We start from the raw sequence: 26877 nt of genomic DNA, 5'->3' as shown, positions 1-26877 counted from the left end.
TATTTAATAAAAAGCATTATCAATCTTTTAATTTCAGTGCTTGACTCTGTTACTTGCAGAATGCCTCTGGAATGTTAATTATTTGCACTGTTTTTAGAACTAATCCAATTGTATTCATTTATATAGCTGCAAGTTGACACAAACTGTTCAGATGATATTTATGCCACTGCTTATAAGTATGAAATACATTCCATTTGTTACTGTTTTATTTTAAGAATAAGTGATAAAGGATTTAAAGGTATTTATTTTTTTATTTTTAAACAAACAAATGAAAACTAATAAATCTTGAGTAGATTTTGTAGATTTTTTACAATGTGAATATTATTATTCTTGTATTTATTTTCAATATTTTCCCTTTCAAATTTACAATTTTATTAGTAAATATAAGGCCTTCTAATCAATAAATAATTTACATAAACCCATACATAATGTCCAATCTAACAGAGAAACATAAAATTGAAATCCTGGCAATACATTGTTACTACAAGAATAGTATATTTAAAATTTAAAATAGGTTTTTATATCAATAGCTAAAGATTCTATGCTGTTAAAAAATAATTACTTTCTGTAAATCCTTGTCCAAGCTATCCTGTAAACATTTGTCTGATCAATGCAATACAAAAAAAAAAAAATCTTCAAATAATATATGTCTCATACAATGGACATTTCATCTACTGTAATGGAAGCCCATTCTTTTTTTTTTTTTTCTTCAAACAGTTTGAAGAAAGAATCTTAAAATAAAACCTTTATGTAATTGCAAATAATCATTTTCTACATAAGTCCATCTTGTATAGAATACATATATAGTAGATTTGTCAGTCTTTTTTGATCCCTATCCTTTTCACAAATGAGGTTTTATATTGAGCTCTACTGAATATTCTCCATTTATTACAGTTTAGAAAGGTACTTTCTGAACAAAGTATAACATGGTTTATAAATTTTACATATACAACATATTTTTCCCTTTTTGTTTGTTCCCAGGATCCCTACTGACATGTTTTCACTCACTTCAGTTCATCTGTAGTTTTATCATGACCCAGTAATCTTATTTTATCATTGATATAAGGTTAAATCTCTTTTATATTTCTTATCCTAGAAGAATATGTGCTTTCTTTTCAATTTATTTAACTTTGTTTGCTCTAGACCTCTGGGCATATTGATTCAACTAAAAACATATTGATCAACTATCAACAAAAAAGCACTCTCTCAACTTTTCAAAACAACTCTAACACAACATTCTCATTCAATTATTTAAAAAATCTAAGTAATATTTGCATTGTTTACCAAGTTTACATGAATGAAATCGAGCAGGACTCTGTGGGGCCTTCCTGCAGGCAAACCCCCATGACCGCTGCTTCTTGTTTGTAGAAAAACTTTAACCTCCCATCCCTTCCCCAAGTTCCAAAGAGAAAATTTAATCAGAGAAGTATGAAAGTGCAGAAACAAAGGAAATCACTCAAGGAAGACAAAATAATAATAGTTTAGACATAAAACAAAGTAAAAGACCTTTAGTTCCTTTTCCAAGGCTATAGATAATATTATGAGTTATACCTCTAGTTGTTTTGCAGATACTAAAATGCCCACCATATGGAAGAAGTTAACTGCTTGATGACCATGAGCATATAGCTCCCAGGCCTGTGTTTTGATAATGCTAACCCTGTGACTTCACCTGTTACCTTACTAGCAACCAATCAGAAGGATGTACACAAGCTGATCAGGCACCCCATGACCCTCTCTCACACTTTGCCTTTAAAACCGTTCCCTGAAAGTCATCAGGGAGCTTGGGTCTTTTGAGCATTAGCTGCCTGTTTTTCTTGCTTGACCTTGTAGTAAACACTGTACTTTCCTTCACCACAACCTGGTGTCAATACATTGGCTCTGCTGTGCACAGGCTAGTAGACCCAAGTTTAGTTGGGTAACATGAATAATATTTCAGTTATTTTCCCCAAATGCCATTTGTGATCATCTATTAACATTAACCTAAATAAAAATATATTTACATATAATTATATGTATTTTTGGTTTATTTGTATCATTGGTACATAAATTATCATAAACTTACATTTATGCACAGATCCATAAAGAAATCTATAATAATAAGTGCTCCCTAATTAGGAAAAATGATCATAGATAAATCTAAATTTTTTAGCTCAACAAGTTAACAGTTAATGAATTTTATTGTATATGTAAAAAATTGTTTACAAATTATGTTAGTCTTCTCAGGCTGTTATAACAAAATATAGAATAAGTGGCTTAAACAATGGACATTTACTTTCTTACAGTTCTGGAGACTGGAAGTCCAAGAAGTCTGAGAACAAGCTGCAAGCAGATATGGTTTCTGAAGAGAACACTTTCTTAGATTACAGAAAGTCACCTTCTCACTTTATACTCATATGGCCTCTTCTTTGTGGAGAGGGAGAGAGAGGGAAAACACACTCTGGTTTCTCTTCTTTTAAGATGCTAATCCTATCAGATCAGGATGCTACTCTTATGATTTCATTTAATCTTAATTACTTCCTTACTCCAAATACAGGCACACTGGTGGTTAGGGCTTCAATGTATGAATTTTGGAGGGACTCATATTCAGGCCATCACACAAATACTTAAAACTTGCAATAAAGTTGATTAAATAAAATAAGTTATTCTAAAACACAGTATACTTTGAAAAGTAATTATCTATTGTAATTGCACATGAAACTTTTACTCCAATTAAGAAATACTATTTAATTTTTAAATTTTGATTCAAATAAAACATTATAAGCATAAACATATGTAGTTTAATGTCATTGTATTATAGTAATCTTATTAAAAAAAAACCTTATCCTCAGTTCGAAATTATAGCCAGATTTTTTTTTTCCTTTGTGGTATGCAGGTCTCTCACTGTTGTGGCCTCTCACTGTTGTGGCTTCTCCTGCTGCGGAGCACAGTTTCCAGACGCACAGGCTCAGCAGCCATGGCTCACGGGCCCTTCCGCTCCGCAGCATGTGGGATCCTCCTGGACGGGGGCACGAACCCATGTCCCCTGCATCGGCAGGCAGACTCTCAACCACTGCGCCACCAGAGAAGCCCCTATAGCCACATTTTTTGAAAAGCATTTTGACATCTCTACAATAAGTATAGACAAAGATGAATCAACCTATATTTATGATATGAAATTTAAATGTGACTGTACATGACAATATTAAAAACCACACACCAAAGGGTTTAAAGGTCATCTCAAAGTAAAGTGGAATACAACAGACTTTAAATACTTCCTTCAAGATAATTAATCTTATATTTATTAATAGTAGTCCTTGGAAGATTATTTCATAATTAAGAAAAAAGAATTTCAAATTATTTAAAATATGAATTAAATTATTGACTATCAATTGCATTGTGGAAGGAAAGCTAGAATAGTGGTTTCAAATACAAATACATATTTGTATAATTAACAAAATATGGAACTTATATTTGTTTAATAGTCATATGTAATGTTTGAAAGCAGTGGCAATGGAAGATATTATTTGTATAATAAATATACTGGAAGAAAAATAAGTCTACCACCCCCCACCCATATTGCACAACAAAATTGGTTGAGTTAATATACAAATGATGACAAGAAAAATAGAATTGGAAAGACAATTTATTCTTTCACAAGAAAAGAGACTAATACTACTTTCTAGAAGAAAAAGAAATATAAAAAAGAGAAGATAAAGTCAAATATGAAAGAGTGAAAAAAAGTGAAGAGAGAAACAACAGAGGTTGGAAGTTGAAGGAATGAGAGATCTGGAGAGTTACTATGAGCCACTGTGATTTTTAAAAGATAGATGAGTAAAAAGGATTTTGAGTTTCTTTGAGTTTTCTGTGATATAATTCCCTTTTTCTACCTGCAGAATACAATTATAAAGACATATGTTTCAAATGAACTCCTATTTGCTGTTGGACATGTATGTATGTGCACCTGTATGTTTTATAGATAACATACTGACATGAGCCTATAAGTGATATCAACACATCCCGGTTTATTTAGGTTACATGACAACAAAGCCAAAAATTCCAGATGGCAGGGAATTGTAGGCAGTACTAAAACTGGATAGAAACAGAGAGAATTTATAATTGGCAGGCCCAAAATAGACCAAGAAAAGCATTATAAAGATGAAAATCCACTGATAGAGCTGCCTATGGTATGGCTCCACCCCTCTCTTTTCCCACCTTTCTTCAGTCCTTTGTTCTGCTGATCTTCTAACATAAATTTAATTAAAGTAACATTGTGGAGGGAGTCTATAAGACACAAAGGCCTGTGCTGATCAGAGAAATGGACATTTCAGAAATTTCTGGAAGATGACTGGGGAGGACAATCCCAACTTATTGGCTCTGCATTAGACCTTTAAAACTTTGGCAAATAGTAAGAGAATGGGAAGGAAGGTAACTCTAAGAATGTTTGAAGTTAAAATTTTCTATCACTTCATTGGAGGGGGCATAAAAGCAAAATTAGTTTGAATCATGGAAAACAGAGAGAATTTGTTTTCTTGTGAGCAGTTTATGGATTTAGATTATTATTTATTACACATGGCTAAAAATTTCCATGTGGTGCATGCGCTATGCTATGAACTAATTAAAAATCATTAAAAAATTAGCATTCATTTTTATGCAAGTGTTTGGAACTTGCTGAATAATTGATTTCAGAGAGCAGGTGTCTTCTCAAAAGTTACTGCTGATTATAGCGATGTCACTGAACTATGATGAGACTGAATTAAAATAATTCTATGGAGTCTTTACAATACTTACCAGAAACAGTAGCCAGAAGAAAGAAAAAGTGAATGAGTGAAGGATTTAAAAACGGCTGAATACTTCAAATCCTCTTGACTTCCTGGAAAATAACTAGAAAGAGAGGTAGAAGCAAGAGATTTTTCAAAACCTTATCGTTGGATCTCTTTATTCTGTTAGCAGAAACTAAGCTCTCTAGCTAGGGAACATAGAAAATTACCATAATTTAAAACTGCTACTGTATGTTCACAAAGTGCCAATGCTAAAGCAAAGTTTGGTATAATTATGTAGTTTATTTGACAAACAAAATGTTAAATAAATGAGAGGAAAGCAAAAGAAGAAACACAATATGAAAAGGTGAACACTTTATGCAGGACAGGTTTATCAGCATTTGCTCATTCACTCTTTACCCTACTATCTTGTGTGGCTCTACCTTGTTTCTTTTATATACCTGGTTCCTCAAAGACATTTTTGTCTATTCTACTTTTCATGATAATTGAGCTTTTCCTGTCAAACATTATCTTTGATGGAGACTTTTAACAGTAAGACTGTCAAGAACTTGAAGGATCTGAGATTTGACCCTACTTCCATAATAGCACGTAGTAGAACCGTTTCATAGATCTTGACAAAAGACACAAGACATCTGTGTCAGAAACCAGGGATTTAATTCCTTTCAGCAGAGCAGGAAGCATGAGGTTGGTGTTCACATCAGTTTCCCTTGTTCTAAAAGGTGATTGCTGTACACACAGTAGGTTTGTGCCACAGCTGAGGAATCTCCAACCTAGGAAACCCTCAACATTGTGAAGGGGATGCTGGCATATCTATCCAATATTTTCTCTGGAAAAATATGTTATCTTTATTGTCCTAGTCAAGAAAAAAATCTGCCCTCTGTCCTGGAGGGAGACATTATATCTGTCTTTCAAAGGTGTGTGCTATACAAACATTCTTGAACAAAACTTAATGTCACCTGACAAGACTTTCCAAAAGGTAAGACACATGAACAACTGTCCCCCAACAGAATCAACCTGCCATGCTGTGAGGGTGGCTAGTGGTGCTTAGAGAAATATTGGATTTCATAAGAAATCTAGAGATTAGGCTCCCTATGTTTGTTTGGCAAGGGTATGTTTCTAAGTAAGCCTTTAAGAGTTTAGAAAATGTAAGCACCCCGTTTTTCATTTGCTTGTGCAAAAATAAAAACATTTAATGGTACCCTTATCCATTAATGAAAACAGTATTTCTAATATAGAACTTAAGGTGATTGGGGGCATCTCAAGTCATCATCAAGGGGTAAGAGGATAAGATTATTCAAAACCCCTTCTCTTCTGGGAAATTGTAAAGGTCCAGATACTGGAAGAACAGTGAATCTGACTGAAGATGGGTCATGATTCTAATTCCAGTTGGGACATTGTATAGATATCACATCCAGCTATAAACAAAGATTGCCTAATTATGCAAGGATTACCTGTAGCAGGAGAACTGTTCTCTGCTTCAGTGGCTGAGCTGAGTGAGGGTGTCTTTTATGGGGAGACATTGAACTTTTACGGGTATGAGTAGATCTTATATGAGGAAGATGATGAAATTACGAGTAGTCAGAATCAACTACTTGGCAATTATAAAGTCTGAATAAAACAACACTTATACGACAGGCATATGGAAATCACTGTTTAAGAGAATCCAATTTGAAACAATGACTCAAGGCCCAGAAATCTGAAAAGAGAAATTTGCCTGGAAATGAGATAAATTTACAAAGACAATAAGAAGATTCTGATGGAATCAAAAGTGAAGATAGTCTACAAATTGATTTAATTTTTAAACTTTTTAATATTTACACTGTCTTACATTGTTCCTGATAATTATTTGAGGAAACTGGCTACAAAGTCTCAATCCCTCCTTTCTCTCCGTATCTTTCTTTCTTTCTCTGTCCACTTATAAACAAGAATACATATTCAAAGGCCAAAAAGTGGAAAAATACTTTCCTTATAAGACACTAGAGCTGGAGATCACAAGAGCCAACAAATTTGACAATTTCATAAAAGTAAAAGTTGGAAAAAAATCTGTATGAGCAAAAATTAAAATATTAATCTAAATAAAATTTAAATTATGAGAAACACAATTTTCAGTACACTGGGAATCCTGAGAAAGTGTTTGCTACAGATTGATGTTCCTTCAGATCAGGCATTTCTGCACATGAAACATTTACAAATGTAAAACAGGATAGCAATACTCCAAACAAAAATGCTTAAAAAACATCAGTAGGTAATTCAAAAAATGAGAAATTTAAATAAAAAGGAATGAATTCAATTCCATTGCTTATACAAGAAACACAATTTAGAAACAATTTGCCAGAGCAGATGAAGTAGTTTCACAAAGAACTATGATGGATTTTTACAGTTATTCTGGAGGTCATTTTTATAAAATGAATGAATTTATCATAGTTTTTTGTTTCCTTCTTTCTTTTATTTGTTTCCTTTTAAATGTAATTTAATTTTACTTCATTTTATTTTATGGAGTACATGAAAGGAGCAGATTTTGTTATATTAATGTTATGTCATTAACACAGTGATGGTGTTTAGTACTTAGTATTAGAAGTACTAGTTGCTTTATTATTACCTATTACATTTTATTTTTATTTTATTTTATTTTATTTTTTTGCGGTACGTGGGCCTCTCACTGTTGTGGCCTCTCCCATTGTGGAGCATGGGCTCCGGACGCGTAGGCTCAGCAACCATGGCTCATGGGCCTAGCCGCTCTGCAGCGTGTGGGATCTTCCCAGACCAGGGCACGAACCTGTGTCCCCTGCATCGGCAGGCGGACTCCCAACAACTGCGCCACCAGGGAAGCCCTACCTGTTACATTTCAAATGGTCCTTTTGTGTGATCCAAAATATTTAAGAAATTATCGAAGGAGATTCACATGCAGATGGAAAGACATTTTAAAATAATACATATATTTTTATAATACTGCCTAATACAAGGGATGTTTATGGTTTAGAACAATATTCATTATTATATTATCAGTTAGGCAAAACACAGTGCATTCATGTAATGCAATCCCATGACATTAAATTTTGCACCCTTATTTTAGTATCTTGGCACCACAATATGTGATTGTTGTAAGATTATAATATTTTACATACATATAAAACACTGTGTGTGTGAGAGAGAGAAACACTATTTCTCCAAATGTCTTCGAGGACAACGGCCTATACACCAGTGATTGAAGAGGAAGTTCAATGAAAGACCAAGGTATAATCAGGGGTAACTTTAGAAGTACATACACACTTCCAGTTTTCAGATACAACTTGATTCTTTCCCTCTTCCTCTGATGGAGCTAACAACTAGCCAAGGGAGCTCAGAAGCAGTACCATCATGATGATTAGGAAATCATTCATTTCATATAAGTTCATCCACACTTATTCCAAATATTCTCATTGCAGGTGGGTAGGCTTCTCCAGCACCATGACTGTAACTACAGGATAATGAAGTACTACCACTGACTTCTTTCTTTATTTAAGATTACTGAACACAGTGCTTGTTTTCTTTTTAAATTTCCCATATTGATTCTTAAATTTATCTAAACCATGTGCATAGAAAATGTATGATTTTGAAAAGCATATCTTCCCCCTAAATTTCTTTGTGTATATAAGAATATCCATTAGATATCTCAGGATGTCTGAAATAATAATTACTTACATATTGACAATTGTTATCTTAACAGGAGGTTCAATATTTCTTTCAATTTTTAAAATTTGTATTATATTTTAGTTAATAATGTAAGGCATATGAGTGCTATGTTAATAAGATAATAAATAGCTTAAAATAATAGCACATCTTTAAACATACCAGAAAGGAAAACTACTAGCACATGAGAATTAACATATATACACTATTGGGATTGACATATATTCACTACTGATACTACGTATAAAATAGATAACTAATGAGAACCTACTGTATAGCACAGGGAACTCTACTCAATGTTCTGTTGTGACCTAAATGGAAAGGAAATCCAAAAAAGAGGAGGTATATGTATACGTATAGCTGATTCACTTTGCTGTACAGTAGAAACTAACACAACATTGTAAAGCAACTATACGCCAATAAAAACTAAAAAAAAAGGAAATAACACTTTGGGAAATTATTTGCAACATATATCACAAAAGTAATATTTTCATTTTTATATAAATAGGGGAATCACACAGGACCTAGAAAACTCATTCATGAATACTAAATTACATATTCAAAATAAGTACATAATCTCAGTCTTATTAGAAATCAAGGAAATACACATATAAATAATGAAATGATGTTGCTCAAATTTCAAATTTTTTTTAAAAAATACTAATACTCAAATGTATCAGACAGATAAATCTCTCTTACAATCAATACAACTGTATATCATTAAAGGTGGTGGTAGCATTACATAATTAATCAACAATCTTAAGTAGTATGCTTTGAACCAGTATTTTTATTTCTATGATTTTATTTATTTTATATTTAGAAATATTCAACATGATATATGACAAATAATCACCTAAAGTTGTGAGAAATTTTAAACAATATTATGTATTGTTATAGGGATTGGTTAAAATAACAGTTACCTTTATGAGAAGAACAAACATGTATTGAATATTTAGTATTTTATGGGCAAAGTGTTTGTGTGTGTGTGTGTGTGTGTGTGTAGTTTATTTAATCAGCATAATAATGTATATAGGTAGGCATAAGTGCTGGAGTCATAAGGTTATCCCAAGTTGGTAAGACCCCAAAACTTGTGCTTTTGAGTATCACAAATAGTTCCATTTTTAACTAAGATAAAATGCAATACAATTCTAAAATTTGTTTATAGAAAAATTAAAAAAAATGTTCACAGCATATCAAATAAAAGTAAATAATTTAAAGTATAGGATGTAAATATAATCCTGTTTGTGTTTATACTCAGAAATATATCAACATATTTTTGTTATTTAATCTTGGATGTACAGAATCTGTGGTCTTAAATGTTATTATTATAGTAAAACTCATAATAAGATGACATAGTGTTTAAATTTAGAATTATTATTCAATTTGAATAAAACAATGTATACAATGAATAAAAGAACAAATGCCAAGTAGTATTTGAATCAGGGAAAGCAATTAACAAATAATTTCAACAGTGAATATTTATTCCACTAATAGGGTTAAACATTTGTTTAAAGATGATGACCCAGTTTCATTAACATCATCATTGCATGTAAACAGTGTGAATATTCTCACAAATATTGTAGAATTACAAACATTTTTAAACCTCACAGTAGGACTCTGTAATCATGGCAGAAGTTCCTTCTAAAATGAACAGTATTTCTTTCCCAATAGAACCACAAGTACACAAATGAGGATACTATGAATAATCATGGCTTCCATAAAACAGCAGTAATGTTAATTTAGTATAGTTTAAGAATTTTATCTCTTGAGGAAATTTCTGAGACAAAAGAAAGAGTATTTGCCTGGAAGCCATTGCACAGTACAAAAAGTGGGATAAATATTTTAGTATCAGAATAAGAAATGTAGTGTTTGCCAATTTTTTAACCAGCACATTCATTTTTGAAATTTTGTTAACATGAAACTTTTATTGAAGTTTAAAACAATATATTCCTTTCGACTTTAGAGAAATGAGACTAGAATATGGCTTTTCATGGAAACTTTACTTTGTTAATTATATATGTGTGAATAAACATAAATTGTATTGGTTAGAATTTTGAAAAGTAAAAAGAAAGTAATTTAAAGGATAAATTGTGTGTCCTTCCTTTCTCTGTTGCAAATTGTTTTCTTTTAAATTCACATGATGTTAAAGAGAGGTTGCTCTTAGAGAAAACATAAATTTAATTATAATACACTGATATAAAAATAGAAATTTGCTAAGCAAGGATTTTTATTGATAAAGTGAATATTAAATTAGAAGATTAATATGTATATTAGTTGAATGCTGAAGAATAGCACCCCTAAGTGGCAAAAGTAATATTTCCTCTTCATTTCATAATAAAGTTATATTTAATCTTTTGTATTATTTCATTATTTTGATCATTTCTTGAAAAACAAAAAACAGAAGTGCACCATTTAGAAAAACAATTTTTTTTTTTACCACCAACAACTATGAAGGATTTGCAATTTCCCTACTTGTAATCTAATCAATTGGCCTACTACCATTTCTTTGTTGGTGACAGAAGATAGGAAACTCCTGGATCAGAGAAAAAGGATACTATTACTAACAGAAATAGCAATAGATACAATATCAGCATTGTGGGTTTCATTTTCTGGAGCCTTGATTCCCATAGAGTGATATGAAGAGGATCCCTGCACACTCACTAAGTGGAATTACATAAGAGAAGCCTTGACCTTAGGCAATCCAGACTTTTTGTCCTGTAGAGTAAAGCATGCTCACCTTTCATTCTGGAGGGAGACACCTCTATCTTCCAAGTTCTTTACTATAAAAACATCCTCATAAAGATAAGCTACATTAAAGATAATCAGTACCTCTGATCACAAAAAGTGCTGAAAAATTTTCTCCTAACTCCTATAAATTGAAAAAAAAATATCATTAAGATTTTGTATTCTACAATTTAATTCATTAAGTATGAGTCTACCATTTGGGGAAAAATCATTAATATTTAATCAACATATCCATATTTGTTCTAAGTTCATATTTTTAAACTATTACATTTACAGATTTCATAGATAAATACCTTTTATATTTTACATTTATTTTTCATTGTTAGAATATAATAAAAATTTTATAATACATGCATGATGGAAATTTGGCAGAATAATATAAAGCAGACCATAAGACTGGGTGTCAGAATATGTGAAATATTGGCCAACTCCAACATTAACTAAGAATGTGTCCTTTGATAAGTTATAGAATAAAACTGTGTTATTTTATTTATCTATAAAACATGAAAAATAGAATAGATCTCTAAGGACCTTTTAACATTAAGAGTTAATAAAAATATAAAGTATGCTGGAAGTTTATGCAAAGATTGCAATTTTCTTTTTTCCCCCAATTTAACTTGTTTCGTTTCAACTCAGTGAAAATGTATTTTTCATAAGTAGACTAGTATGAATACATAAAGGAGGAAAATATGAACATTTTCCTTGAGGAAATTTAATATATGGGGAAACAGAACTGCCATATAATTGTGCAGGTTGTGTATCACATAAAGCTAGACTGTTATGTTAATGGAATTCTCTATAATTGTGCATTATACAACCTGAGAAACTATATAAACCATTCTATATTGGCTTTCTATTTCTGTCTAACAAATTACCATAAACTTAGCAGCTTAAAGCAACACATTTGTTGCCTCACACTTCCTGGTTCAGAAGTCCCTTCCTGGCTTAGCTGGATCATCTATTTCAGGGTTAATTACAGAGCTGCAGTTAAAATGTTACTTGGATCATGTTTCCATCAGAAGCTCAATTGAAAAAAGATGTTTTCAAGTTCTGTTGGTTTCTTGGCAGAAATCATCTCCTTGTGGTTGTAGGACAGAGGTCCCCATGTTCTTGCTGTCTGTTGACTGGGGTTCATGCCAAGCTCCTAGAGGTCCCAGTAGTTTCTTCCCATTTGATCTTCTCCATAAGCCCTCTCACAACAGGCAGTTTACTTGTTCAAGACAGCAAAGGAGAAAGTCTTTACATCCATTCTGTTAAGACAGAATCTTCTAAAAAATAACTTACTCCCAAGAGAGTGATATCCCATAAGTTTATACTTGTAGTATAATCTAATCCATGGATGACTTCCTTTCACCTTGGCCATATCTTATTGGTTAGAAGGAAGTCACAGGTCCCACCCATAATCAATGGGAGAGACACAAAACAGGACAATTAACAAGCAGGGATTATTGGGAGAGGGGAGTCAACCTAGACTCTGCCCATCTCAGAGCCCTAACAGGTAAAAATAGAACTAAAGGAAAAGTACATGTGTTATTGATATTGAGAGTCTATGGCAAAATACCCTTGAATATAATAAGTGTGAAATATTGTTGATATTAGTTTAAAGGAAGTTTATATTCATAAAACACAAGGTGGTATGATATAAAAACTGGTCTGATAAGCACATAAAGAATGAAGCTAATATTTTCTTTGATGTTGTGAAAATAAAAAGAGATAGTACATGAAACTAGACTGTTAAATTGACTTGATTAACAAATATAGTAAACATAAAGTTACTGCATATGACAAGCATTGTTATGCTTTCTCTGAGAACACCAAATGTTTTCACGCCCATGATAATAGCTTATGCAGCAACCACAGTGTCTCAAATGAATTGTCAGTATTAGAAAGTACTCTGGTTAAGTGAGAGGCAAAGGTGCAAAGGCAATTCAATGGAAAAAGGATAATCTTTTCAATAAAATATCCTGGAACATTTGTGTGCCCATATCCAAAAAATGAACAGTACAAATTGTAAAATGTAACACTATAGAACTTTTAGAAGAAAACAAATGAGAGAATATATGTGACCACAGCTTCAGTGATCCATTTTTAGATGTAATATTAAAAGTCCAATACATTTTTTTAAATGAATGCTATCAAAAATACATAAACAATTCAACATAACAAAATTAAAATAAAACCGTTGCCTTAAGAAAGACACTGTTAAAAGAAATAAAAGCAAAGTCACAAAACACAAAATAATATTTGGAACTTCATATATGATAAATAACTCATCCACAATATATAAAGATCTCTCTAAAATAATCAATGAGAAAATAAAAGAAAAATAATAAAATGTGGGCAAAGCATCTGAACAGACTCTTTACAAAAGATATATAATTGGCAAATAAGTATGTAAAAGAGGTCTAATATCATTTATCATTAAGGAAATGTGAATTAAAACCACATTGTGACAAGTACTCACCTATTTGAATGATTAAAATACAAAACACAGACAATAATAAATGCTGATGAAGAGGCAGAGCAAAAGAAATTACCATTACTGGCTATAGGAATGCAAAATGACACATCCTCTTTGGAAGACAGTTTGGTAGTATCTTATGAGTTTGAACATAGACTTATATGACCCAGCAATTGTACTCTTATGTAACAAGAGTATATTGGGAATTATGTTAACAGAAATCCTGTACATGACTGTTTACAACAGCTTTATGCATAATAATTACAAACTGGAAGCAATCAAGATGTTCCTCAACAAATAAATTAATAAACAGTATATCTATGCAATGGAATATTATTCAGAAATATAAAGGGACTGAACTATTAATTCACAGACCCATATGGCTGAATTTAAATGCAATTTGCTAACAGAAGGAAGCCAGATACAAAAGGATACATATTGTGTTTTCATTCACACGGTATTCTAGATGAAGCAAAACTATAGAGATGAAAGGAAGATTCAGAACTTCCCTGAAGAGTTGATTGTCTATAAAAGGAATACACAGTGGAATTATTAGGGTGATGAATTGATAACTTCTCTACATTTCTAAAACAGCATACAATTGTTCATCACAAAGAGTGTAGTTTAACACATAAAAATTAAAAGTGCACACAGGATAATGAGGATCACATGATGCAATCTATACTGTCACAGATTAATAGAATTCTCTCACGCATTGATGACATGATCTCATTGAAGGACATGGTGGGAAAGAAGCTGACCTGTATAATTTTGGAATAATGTTGATTTGACTGGAAACTCCAATGCCAAAGGCAAACAGAACTCTGTACTCTAGGTGGTAATTTATTTTTCTCACCTGAGTTGAAATTAACAATTCTGAAAGTACTTTCTGTGAATTAGTGTTGAGAAAAGGAAATAAATGGAGGATGATGAGAGCCAGTTTTCTCACTGTAAGAAAAAAAATAAACATTAGGAATAAGCAGTAGAGGAAGTTTCAAATAAACGGTCAAAATGCAGTAAAGTCAGAGATATCATTATACATCAATCTTAAGTTTAATATACACACAGATATATAGATGACATGATAATTATAAATATGTGTGTAGGTGTGAGTTTTTATATTTAGATATATTTCCTACTTCTGTCTGTTAAGACTGCCTAAAAGCAGTGACACACCAGCAGCAACAAAAATACCCAGAACTCAGATCCTGGTTTCTAAGTACTATCCTACAGTAAACAGAATCATGGTTCATGGAAAAATGGCTGATTCTAGGACTGGTGAAAGGAAAATGCAAGATGAATCTAGAGCGTTTTGTAGTACCAGAAAGCAGGACATTTCCTCAATAAGCAGAGTTGGAAAGGTGAAGAGAATATGAGGACCAACATGAAAGGGTTCCCAATGACCAAAACTTGAAAGATTTGTGCAGTAAAATAAATTTTCTAGTGTTAGGTTATTACATTCTGTTAGTTTTCTATGAATGCTGTGATAACACATATTTAGAGGCTTAAAACAACATAAATCATCTTACAGTTCTGTGGGTCAGAAGTACAACAAAATGCTCATTGGCTGAAAACTGAGGTGTTGGGAAGGTTGTATTATTTTCAGAGACTCTAGGGGAAAATCTGTTTCATTGACTTTTCCGAAGTTTTGAGGTCATTCACTTTCCTTGACAAGTGGCCCCTTTCCTCCATTTTCAAAGCCAGCACTGTTGCATTCCAGGGACTATTCTTCCTAAGTCTTATCTTCCTCTGACCATAGTCAGGAAAAAGTACTCTACTTTTAAGAACTTGTATGAGAGGAATAAACTCACCAAGATAATTCAGGATAATCACTTCTTTTCAAGGTAGTCAACCTTAACCACGTTTGCAAAGTCTCTTTTGTCATGTAAAGTAATGTTCACAGGTTCTAGGAATTAGGACCTGGACTTATTTGGGGAGCCGTTATCCTGCCTATCATTAACATAAAATATAAAATAAATATGCACAATTCCATACTGATATAAATAAATATATAAATACATAGGTGATAAGGGACAGATCTTTCTTATACAAGAATTTCAGATAATAAATGTAGGTATGCCCCTCACTAAGAGGTAGAGTCTTTTGGTGAGCTAGACTAATAGTGACTGATTTCTAAAGAATAAATTATATATAGGAGGAAATAATAACTGTAGAATAGAAAAGCCTGTCAAACCTTAACCAAGTGATCAAATATAACATCATTAGTTGTAAGTCATATTTTTATCATATGCACCCTGATATGATATGTAGAGAAGGCATTTCACCTCTGTGGTAATCTTTCCCGATATTCATAACTCTAACCTAATTGTGAGAGATATGAGAAAAATTCAGATTGAGAGCACTTTACAGAATATCTGACCAGTACTCACCTAAACATTCATGTTCACAAAAAATGAAGAAAGACTGAGAAACTGTCACAGAGCAAAGGAGATGAGGGGGACAATATAACTAAATGCAAAGTGGTATCCTGGAATGGATCATAGTTTCTATTGAAACATACTCTGCCTGTTAAGATAATAACAATAGCTACCACCAATCATGTGCCAGCCATTGCTGAAGCACTTTACATGTTCTAGTTCATTTAATGTTCACGACAATCCAATATATCCCCATTTTATAAATGGGGAGACCCGATCAATGTTATGATACTAACAAAGAGCAGGGTTGGGTTTGCATGTAGGTTGTTTGACTTGGAGGATAGGTGCTCTTTATCGTTTGGCTACACTGCCTCACTCACAAATGAAAGAAATTTGTCCCACTGCTATGGAAGTGTAGCTTACTCCCAGTACATCCCACTCTCCTCTGTCTTCTGGTAAAGGCATTTCCAGCCACAACCTTTAACCTGTAATTATTTTTTTCACAACAGCCTTATTGAAAAAGAGTTTGCATAACATAATAATCACCATTTTTAAAGTATACAGTTCTGTTATTTTAATATATTAACAAACATCTCCACTATCTAATTTTAGAACATTTTAATCCCCCTCAAAAGAAAGTCCATTGAGCTCACAGTCATTCACCATGTTCTGTTCCCCACCTCAAGCCTCTGGCAATCTGTAATCTATCTGTGTCTCTATGGATTCCGCAACACTGGACATTTTATAAAAAAATATAATCATACAATGTGTGGTGTTGTGCAGTTGGCTTTTTTACTTGGCAAAATGTTTTTAAGATTCATTCATGTCATAATATTAGTATTTTACTCAGTCTTTATTGCCAGTTAATATTCCATTGAATGTATATACTATTGAATATTGTTCATTCATTCATCAGTTCATGGACATTTGAATTGTTCCCACTCTGGCTTTTCTGAATAAGACTGTTATTAATATTCATGTACAAGTTTTGTATGCAAACATATTTTAATTTGTCTTGATATATAATTGGAAATTAAATCACTGGGTCATATGGTAACTCTGTTCAACAATTTGTTGAATGGCCAAACTGTTTTTGCCAATATAGCAGTACTAATTTACAGTTCTACCATCAATGTATGAAATTTCCAATTTGTCTACATCCTTGCCCCTATCATTGTACTTTTGATTGTAGCCATGTAGTGGGCACAGAGTGGTATACTATCAAGGGTTTGATTTTCATTTATCTAATGATTAATGATGTTAAGCGTCTTTTAGTTTGCTTATTGGTTATTTGTATACATTCATAGGAGAAATGCCTATTCAAATTCTTTGCTAATTTTTAATAAGGTTAATTGGACTTCTACTGTTGAGCTGTATGACTTCTTTTTATATTCTACATACACATCCATTACCACATATATAATTTGCAAATGTTTTTCTTCCATTCTTTGGGTACCCTTTTCACTCACTTTCTTTTTTTTTTTTTTTTTGCAGTACGTGGGCCTCTCACTGTTGTGGCCTCTCCTGTTGCGGAACACAGGCTCCGGATGCGCAGGCCCATCGGCCATGGCTCACGGGACTAGCTGCTCCGCGGCATGCGGGATCCTCCCAGACTGGAGCACAAACCCGTGTCCCCTGCATCGGCAGGTGGACTCCCAAACACTGCACCACCAGGGAAGCCCATTCACTCACTTTCTTGATGGTGTTCTTTAAAGCACAAATATGTTTTATTTTGATACTATTGTAAATAAAATTGTTTCTTCATTTCATTTTCAGTTATTCATTACTACTGATAGAAGTCTATTGGTTATGTATATTGATTTTGTATCCTACAAGCTCACTGAACTAACTTATTAGTTCTAGTAAGTTTCATGGATTGCTTATAATTTTCATTATACAAGATCTATCATCTAAAAATAGAGATAATTTTACTTCTTCCTTTCTAATATGGATGCCTTCTTTTATTTGTCTAATTGCCCTGACTAGAACCTTCAGTACAAAGTTAAATACAAGTTAAAGAGAGGACATTTTTGTCTTATTCTTAATCTTTGGGGGAAAGTTTTGACCTTTCACATTAAGTATGCTGTTAGTTGTTTTTTTTTTTTTTTTTAATGCCCTTTATGTGGTTGAAGGAGTTCCATTTCATTACTACTTTGCTGGTACTGAATTTTATAAAATGCTTCTTTGTGTATAAGATGATCATGTGGTTTCTGCTTTTTATTATAGCAATATATTATATAAATTGATTTTGGGGTGTTAAGACTACCTTGCGTATCTAGGATAAATCCCATTTGGTCATTGCCATGGTTCTCCAGAAAAACAGAATCAATAGGATGTGTGCATGTATATAGAGAAGGAGGGAAAAATTTATGCTAAGGAGTTGGTTCATGTGATTTTGGAGGCTGACAAGTCTAAAATCTACAGATTAAGCTGGCAAGCTGGAGACCCAGGGAAGAACTGAAGTTTGAGTCTGAAGGCAATCAGTTGGCATAATTCTCTATCCCTCAGTGGAGGTTAGTCTTTTTTCTATTAAAGCCTTCAATTGATTGGATGAGGCCCATCTGTATTATGGAGGTTAATCTGCTCTACTCACAGTTTACAGATTTAAATGTTAATCTCATTTTTAAAATACCCTCATAGAAATATTTAGAATAATGTTTGACCAAATATCTGGGTATCATAGACAGCCAAGTTGGTACATAATGTTACTCAATGCAGTCAATTTGTATAATACCTTTGTATACGGATTTAGTTTACTAGTATTTGGCAGTAGAGGACATTGTATCTGTATTCATAAGGGATATTGGTTTCCACTGTGTTCTTGTTATGCATTTGTCTGGTTTGATGTCGGAATAATAATGGCCTCACAGAATGAGACATGCTGTGTTCCTTCCTTTTCTATTTTTTGTTAGAGTTTATGAATGGTTAGTATTAATTCCGCCTGAGCTTTTCTTTATGACAGTCGTTTTAATTACCAATTTTATCTCTTTATTTTTTATAGCTCCATTCAAATTTTATAGCTCCATTCAAGATTTATTTTTTTCTTTTTTAAAATAACATCATTTTTGGTGGTTTGGTTCCTTCGAGGAATTTTCCCATTTCAAATAGCTTATGTATAGGGTTGGCATACAATTGTTCATTGTATTTCCTTATACTACTCTTTATTTCTGTGAATTCAGTAGTTATGACTCATCTTTTATGTATGATGTTTATAATTTGAGTTTTCTTGATTTTTTAAATTTCTCTAATGATTTCCTATTCTCTAATTCATTTATTTGCATTCATTGTTTTTATTTCCTTCCTTCTGTATATTTTAGGTTTCATTTGTTCCTATTCTTCTAGTTTCTTAAGATGAAAGTTTATGTTACTGATTTGAGGTCTTTATTTTTTAATATAGATAGCTACAGGTATAAATTTCCCACTGAGCTCTTATTTAGTTGCATCTAGTGTGTTTTGGTATGTTATGCTTTCCTTTAATGTATCACAAAGTATTTTCAAATTTCCCCTGTGCTTTCCTTTGTGTGTGTGTGCTTTCTTTTGACACACCAATTATTTATGAATGTGCTGTTTAATTTCCACATATTTGTGTATTTCTCATGTGTCCTTTTCTTATCAATGTCCAGTTTAATAGCATTTTGGACAGAATATACTTTTATGATTGCAATCCTTTTATTTTTATTGTGATATTTCTGTGACTTAAAAGCTGCCCTCTGTCAAACTCTCTGAATCGTACCTGTGAACATCTCCTTAGTTGATTTCAGGTAAAAAAGAAACATCTAGTCCTTCCTCACAAGAAGAGGTTGGAAAATTACACAGTACTTCAATATCTCCCCTTCAGGATGCTCTGATTCCATCTCTTATTGGCAGAAGGTAGCTGATGGACTACTAGTGACAGAACATTTCAGAGCAAATTTTTTTTCATGTTTTAAATTACTTTTGAATTTGGTAGTAGCATTTTCTTTTCTTTTTAAAATATTTCCTTTTGACTTCAGACTACATAATTTGAATTCCCATAAATATATTATTATCATCATTAAGATTTTCAAAAGGTGTTAGCAGTTTTCATTCCCCTTTAAGGTAGCCAGTATATTACATAAAGAAACCTTTGGAAAATCACTTTTTTAAAGTTTTAGAATAAAGCTTTGGAGAAACTCCTACAATGACCAAAAAAAGGAGGGAAGAGAAATATTATGAGAAAGAGAAAAAAGGAAGAAAGCAAATGGAAAGAAAAGAATCAGAAACTACCTTTATCATAAAGATCAGAAGTTTAAGAAGCCTAAAGTTACCTGCAAAAAGCAAAGAAGTCAAGAATGAGTTATCATGTGAAAGCAACTGGCAAATCATAGACCTGACCTGGAAATATAAATATTTTGTTCAAATTAAAATAGTTTTAATGCTACTGTTTTTGTTTGACTCTAATCTATGGAAAGTTAGAGAGCTAGTTAAGCAAAAAAGTGGTTTTGATCTAATAAATTTTCACATATATAAAAACAAAAAACTTTAGCAATTCAACATTTAAGTAAGTAATCTTGAGCTTGAGGATAAAAAATGATTAAGAAGTATTTATTTCTAGAAGAGCTTAAAGTTTAATATTAGTGTATAGATGCATGTGTAATTATTTTGAAAAATATACTGAGTGCTATTATAAAAGTGTATGAAGTTTTTGTGTGTTTGGTGAACAGATAATTTATTAGCAGTACCTAGATGGGACAATAATCATAAAATGTGGATAGCCAGGTAAATCTGGGTCCAAACATGAGACTAAAATGGTTAAACACAATCAAAGAAATATAAGTGTATAAATAACCAAATTTTATTGTTTAGAGGAAAGATGTTGATCAGAACAGGGATAATGGTGCACTATCTCCTTATATTAGAGAGTATTTGATGGAAATTTTTCATTTGTAAAAAGAAATATAAATACTCAAAACATATCTAGTGAGAAAAGAATAGAAACTTTCTATAAATGGATTGATTAGTTTCAATGAATATTGTAACATTCTCAAAAATTGCATGTCACTTTTCATCTGAGAGTCTCAACATACTTATAGTGATATTAAAAGATGATAAATATGAAGAGGAAGTATAAGTTCAAGTTTATGTAAAAAACTTTTTAATTTTACGGTCCTGTATTTCTGGGAAAATTTTTTTCTTTTTGCTACATCGATATCTGTTCTGTGTTTCATTTTGTTTTGTTTGTTTGCTTTCTCCCCCATGATACTTTTTTAGTTACTCTTTAGGTTAGTGAATTAGTCCTATAAGATATATCAGAACAGCTAATTTATAAAGAGTTATATTGCTTAAAAACAATAAAAATATCAATTGAAGATACTTTCATGTCCCTTTACCACTTATAATTATGCAGAACTTGTGCAGGTTGACCTAGGTATATACCATAATTTTATTTTATGTAAAACTGGATTGTAAAAAAAAGCAATACTTTTTTTTCTATTTTTAATACCTACAGAATTGGGCCTCTTTTACATTTCAGGACCACAATACTGATGACAACAGAGAGACATGACTTTTTATTATCTGTTTTTTCATGCTTTCCTTCTTAACAAAAGTGATGGGATTTGCTTGAGAGTCTAGATTTATTTATGACATTTATTTTTGCTTAAATGTTTTGGTACATTAACTACAGGATTTATGATTACCTCCACATTCTGTAGCAAATCTGACGTCCATCTTCAACATTGCTCTGTTGAATTAAGCCATTGATTTAAATTATACAGTGTCCATAATCTTTTTCTGAAAGTCCAAATTTGTTTTAGACTTATACTTGTTTGGGTACATAATCACACAATATATGGCTTTGGGGAATAAAAAAACAAGTATATTTAAAGTTCTTACTTTGAATTGACTATGCACATATCCTACCAAAGAAAGTTAGTCTTCATGAGAGCTATCTATAAGCAACCATCTTCTCTCTAATGTCAAGCAACAAGATATATTTCCTCATTAGATATTTGATCAACACAGAAGGACTTACTTAGACAGTTTATTTCATGATGAGAATAGAAAACTTGCAACTTTTATCATGCATGCACTATATAAAAAGCTACAAAGAGTGTCCCTAGTCAGTTAATTGTATCTAAAGCTTCACAACCTTTGTAGAATGGTTATTTTTAAAGGGTGATATGGAATCTGCAAGTGACATTGATATTTTCAGGTGTTTCTTTGTTTTCCCATTTAATCCTCAATAATATGCAATAGATTGCTGGGCATTTGGTTAATCAAGTGTTATTGTTGGCCTCTGTTTCAGTGTTTCATTGGGAGGTTTCCATTCTAATCAAAATAAATAAGCTGTTTAATACCAAAAGTGATCTTATAGACTGATCCTAAAAATGTTAAATGAGCAAAATGTCCAAAAACTGTTCTGTTCTAATTTAAAATCATTACAGCACTGGAGTCCTGACATGAAACTATTTGTTATAATTTCTATTTGGTTGGTGTATGCTACTTCAGGTATTTCTTCTTTGATTTGACTTTATTTAAAATTATTAACACAATAGTTATAATAGTTACATTTATATTTACAACTTTACTCTGAAAAAAATATGGCACAAAGAAAACAATTTCTATTTTACTATTTGATTTCACAGTTGATAAATTGTACTTGGGTGTTTTAGTAATTAAGTTATGAGTTTTTTAAACAATTTCTATAATTTATCACATTCATTATATATTAACTTTTCCTAGACATGTAAGGACAATGGGACTTTGTTTCTTTTGTAATTCAAATTTATCCTCGCAACACCAAGCAAACAAACAACTACAACAAAAATTTCGTTATCAAGAAAAGATTTTTGAATATTATTTTTTATTTTAACTGTTTAAGATTTCACTATAACTTTCCTTATTTTCATTATTAAGAAGATAGTTGGAAGAATTTTACCTCTCTTTAACTGCCTAAAGGAATTTACATAGGGAGCCTGGCCCAGGAAGAGAACAACCACCAGAAATGACCACAAATGGTCTAGGTGTAGTAAGCTGAGGGGAGCTCAGCAGGGCCTATTTGTTCCAAGTTCTTTCTGTATCCTGTTGTCTCTGAAAATATTGACAAACCTTTGTTTACCAAACATTTGCTCTTCTCATATTCCTATGAATTTTCTTCCTTCCCTTTGAAGCCCCAGACCCCTACCCCTTTCCCCTAGGCTCAGGATGGCATATAAGCCTCAGTTGCCTGGCTGTCTGGGAGCCTCTCATGTTTGTGTGGGGATTCTGTACATATGAAATCAAATTTTTCCCCCTTTACTCTGTCTTATGTCAATTTCATTATTAAACCACCCAAAAGAAACTAAAATGGTAGAGGACAAATTTTCCTCCCCTACACAAGGACATAAATCTATATTGCTGTATTCAAGCGTGAGGCTAGAGATAAAAAGCTCTGTTCTGGCCCTAAATTCTGATCAAAGAGTTAAACTAGGACTTGTTCTCTGTCAAGGACCACTTTAGCCTTCATTTTCCTTATCTGTGAAATGGAGCTGAAAATATATTCCTTTTTATGCCTTTTTTTTCCTATATATGCCTTTTTTTAGATGTTTGTTTAGAGGAATAACTTAGACAATGAATAAAATTATTTTATTAAATTCAAAGTATTTCCCAGTTATTTATTAATTATAATGACCAATTTTAATTTATGATTATACTAGGCATTCAATAAATTTTTCAAGTCAATCTTCTACCACTTTTTTTTTAAATAATAGACTATATTATAAAGTAGTTTTAGGTTTTACAGTAAAACTGAGGAAAAAGTACAAAAAGTTACCACACACATATTCCCTCTCTCCACCCTTGGTTTCCTCTATTACTAACATTTTCTATTGCTGTGGTGAATTTGTTACAACTGATGAAACAATATTGATGTTTTCTTATTACCTAAAGCTAATGCTTTACATGAGAATTTGCTCCTTATATTTTACAGTTTTGTCAGTTTTACCAAAAGCATAATGCTATGTATCTATAATTACAAGTACCATGTAGAATAGATTTATTGCCCTACAAACCCCTGTGCTACCCTTATTTACTACCACCACCCAGAAATAACTCTTAGCAAACACTTATCTTTTTACTGTCCCTATAGTTTTGCCTTTTTGTGAATGTCATATAGTTGGACTCACACAAGAAGGCCACAGCCTTTTTTTACTGGCTTCTTTTACTTAACAATATGTATTTAAGCTTCCTCCACGTATTACTTCATTCTTTATCATTGAATAATATTCCATTGTATGGATTACCACAGTTTGTTTATCCATTCACCTTTAAAAGGAAATCTCAGTTGCTTCCAATTCTTGGTTAATATGTATAAAGCTGCTATAAATATCAGTGTGAGGGTTTTTGTGTGGACATAGTTTTAACACATTTGCGTAAATTTATCTAGGAGTGGATTGCTGGATTTTATAATAAGACTATGTTTCCTTTTCTAAGAAGCTGTTGAACTGTCTTCTAAAGTAGCTTTATTATTTGTATCTTTAGAAGTAAGGAATGAGATTTCCTGTTGCTCCATTTCTCCACCAGCATTTGATGTTCTCAGTGTTTTGGATTTTAGTGCAGTGATATCTCATTGTTTAACTTGCAATTTCCTAATATATATGATATTGACATTGAGAATATTCATGTAGGCTTATTTGCCATCTATGTATCTTCTTTGGTGAGGTGTTTGTTAAGATCCTTTGCTTATGTTTTAATTAGGTTGTTTGTTTTCTTATTGTTGATTTTTAAGTGTTCATGTATATTTTGGATACAAGTACTTTCTCAGAGCTATGCATTAAAAGTATTTTCTTCCAGTTTGTGACTGGTCTTCATTCTCTTAACAGTGTCTTTACAGAGCAATGTTGTATCTGAAAACTCACTGTCAAACTCAAGTTCATCTATATTGTCTACTATGTTATATTCTGGAAGTTTTATAGTTTTACATTTACATTTAGGTCTATGATCCACTTTGAGTTTTTTGTTTTGTTTTGTTTTGTTTTTGAGATTGTAACTTTTGCATCTAAGTTCATTTTCTTGCCTTTTGATGCTCAGTTATTTTAGCACCATTGGTTGCAAAGACTATCCTTTCTCTATTGAAATGCTGTTACTAATTTGTCAAAAATCAATTGACTATATTTGTGTAGGTGTATTTCTGTACTCGATTCCATTCCATTGATCTGATTGTCTACGTTTTCACAAAAAGCACACTGTCTCAATTACTGTAACTTTATAATGTCTTGAAGTAGGGTAGTGTCGGTCCTTGAATTTTATTCTTCTCCTTTAATATTGTATTTCTTATTTTGGGACTTTTTATTTTCCATATAAACTTTAAAATCAATTTGATGATATTCACAAAGTAAAACTTGCTGAGATTTTGACTGGGATTGCCTTGAATTTATAGATCAATTTGGGGAGAACTAATATCTTAATTGTGGATGCTTCTTAACTGTGAAATCTCTCTAATTATTTAGTTTTTTGAGTTTTTACCTCAGTTTTATAGTTTTCCTCATATATATTTTGAGAATACGTTATTAGATTTATATCTAAGAATTTCAACTTTGAGGATGTTAATTAAAAGTTTGTTGTGCTTTTAACTTCAACTGCCAGTTGTTCACTGCTTGTATATAGGAAAGAAATTGATCTTTCTGTATTAACTTCTTGTCCTGCAGCCTTGCTATAATGGCTTATTAGTTTAAGAAGATTCGTGTGTGTGTGTGAAATATCTGGGACTCTGTCCATTGACAATCATGACATCTGTTAATAAAGACAGATTCATTTATTCCTTCACAATCTGTATATATTTATTTCCTATTGTTTTCTTAATGTATTAGATAGAAAATTTATTACAGTGTTGAAATATTGAGTAGAAGTAGTTAGGGAAACATTCTTTCCTTTTTTCTGAGCTTAGTAATAAAGCATCTAGTTTATCACCATTAATTATAATGTAGTAGTTGATTTTTTGTAGATATTTTTATAAACTTGAGGAAATTTGCTTCTATTACCAGTTTGCTGAGATTTTAAAACCACAAATGGGCATTAGATTTTGTCAAATGTTTTTTCTGTATCTATTGATGTAACCATATGACTTTTCTTCTTAGCCTGTTGATATAGTATATTGCATTAATTTATTTTTGAATGTTGAACTAGCCTTGTATATTTGGTAAAATACCACATGGTTGTAGTGTGTACTTATTTTTATACATTGTTGGATTTGATTTCCTAATATTTTATTGAGAATTTTGCACCTACTATCATAAGATAGTTTTCCTTTCTTGCAATGTCTAGTTTTGGTATGAGAGTAATGCTGACCTTATAAATGAGTTAGGAAGTGTTCCCTCTGCTTCTGTTTTCTGGAACAGATTATAGAAAATTGTGTATCTTTTGCTCTTTAGTGTCTGGTGGAATTCACCAGTGAAACCATTGGGTCCTGGTGCTTTCTGATTTAGATTGTTATTATTTATATTTAATTTCTTTAATAGACACAGATTTTTTCAGATGATCTATTTGTCCTTGTGAGTTTTGGTAACTTGTATGTTTTAATGAATTGGTATATTTAATTTAAGTTATTGAATTTGTGGCAATAGAGTTGGTCAGTGTATTCCCTTATTACCCATTTACTGCCCTTGGCATCCGTTACTCCATGGTCTTGCTGCCTCAGTATCCGTTTTTGGCCAAGTAGCCTGCATTGACCTTAAACTGACAGTAGCCCCTCACGCAAGCAGAGGCCATAGATAGCAGCCTGCAGTCACAAACAAATGTAAGTTCCTGATATGATTTTCCCAACAGCCCTTGTGATTAACAGTCTCCCATGCCTCCCAACACCTTATTCATATCCACCCCTTTGATAAGACCCCTGTGGGGTTTACCAAAATCCTTGCTCTTTTTGTTTGAA

The sequence above is a fragment of the Stenella coeruleoalba genome (assembly GCF_951394435.1).
Source record: "Stenella coeruleoalba genome assembly, chromosome: 18".
Classification (NCBI taxonomy): Eukaryota; Metazoa; Chordata; class Mammalia; order Artiodactyla; family Delphinidae; genus Stenella; species Stenella coeruleoalba.
The sequence above is the reverse complement of the archived record's forward strand: the minus strand, read 5'-3'. Positions refer to the sequence as shown.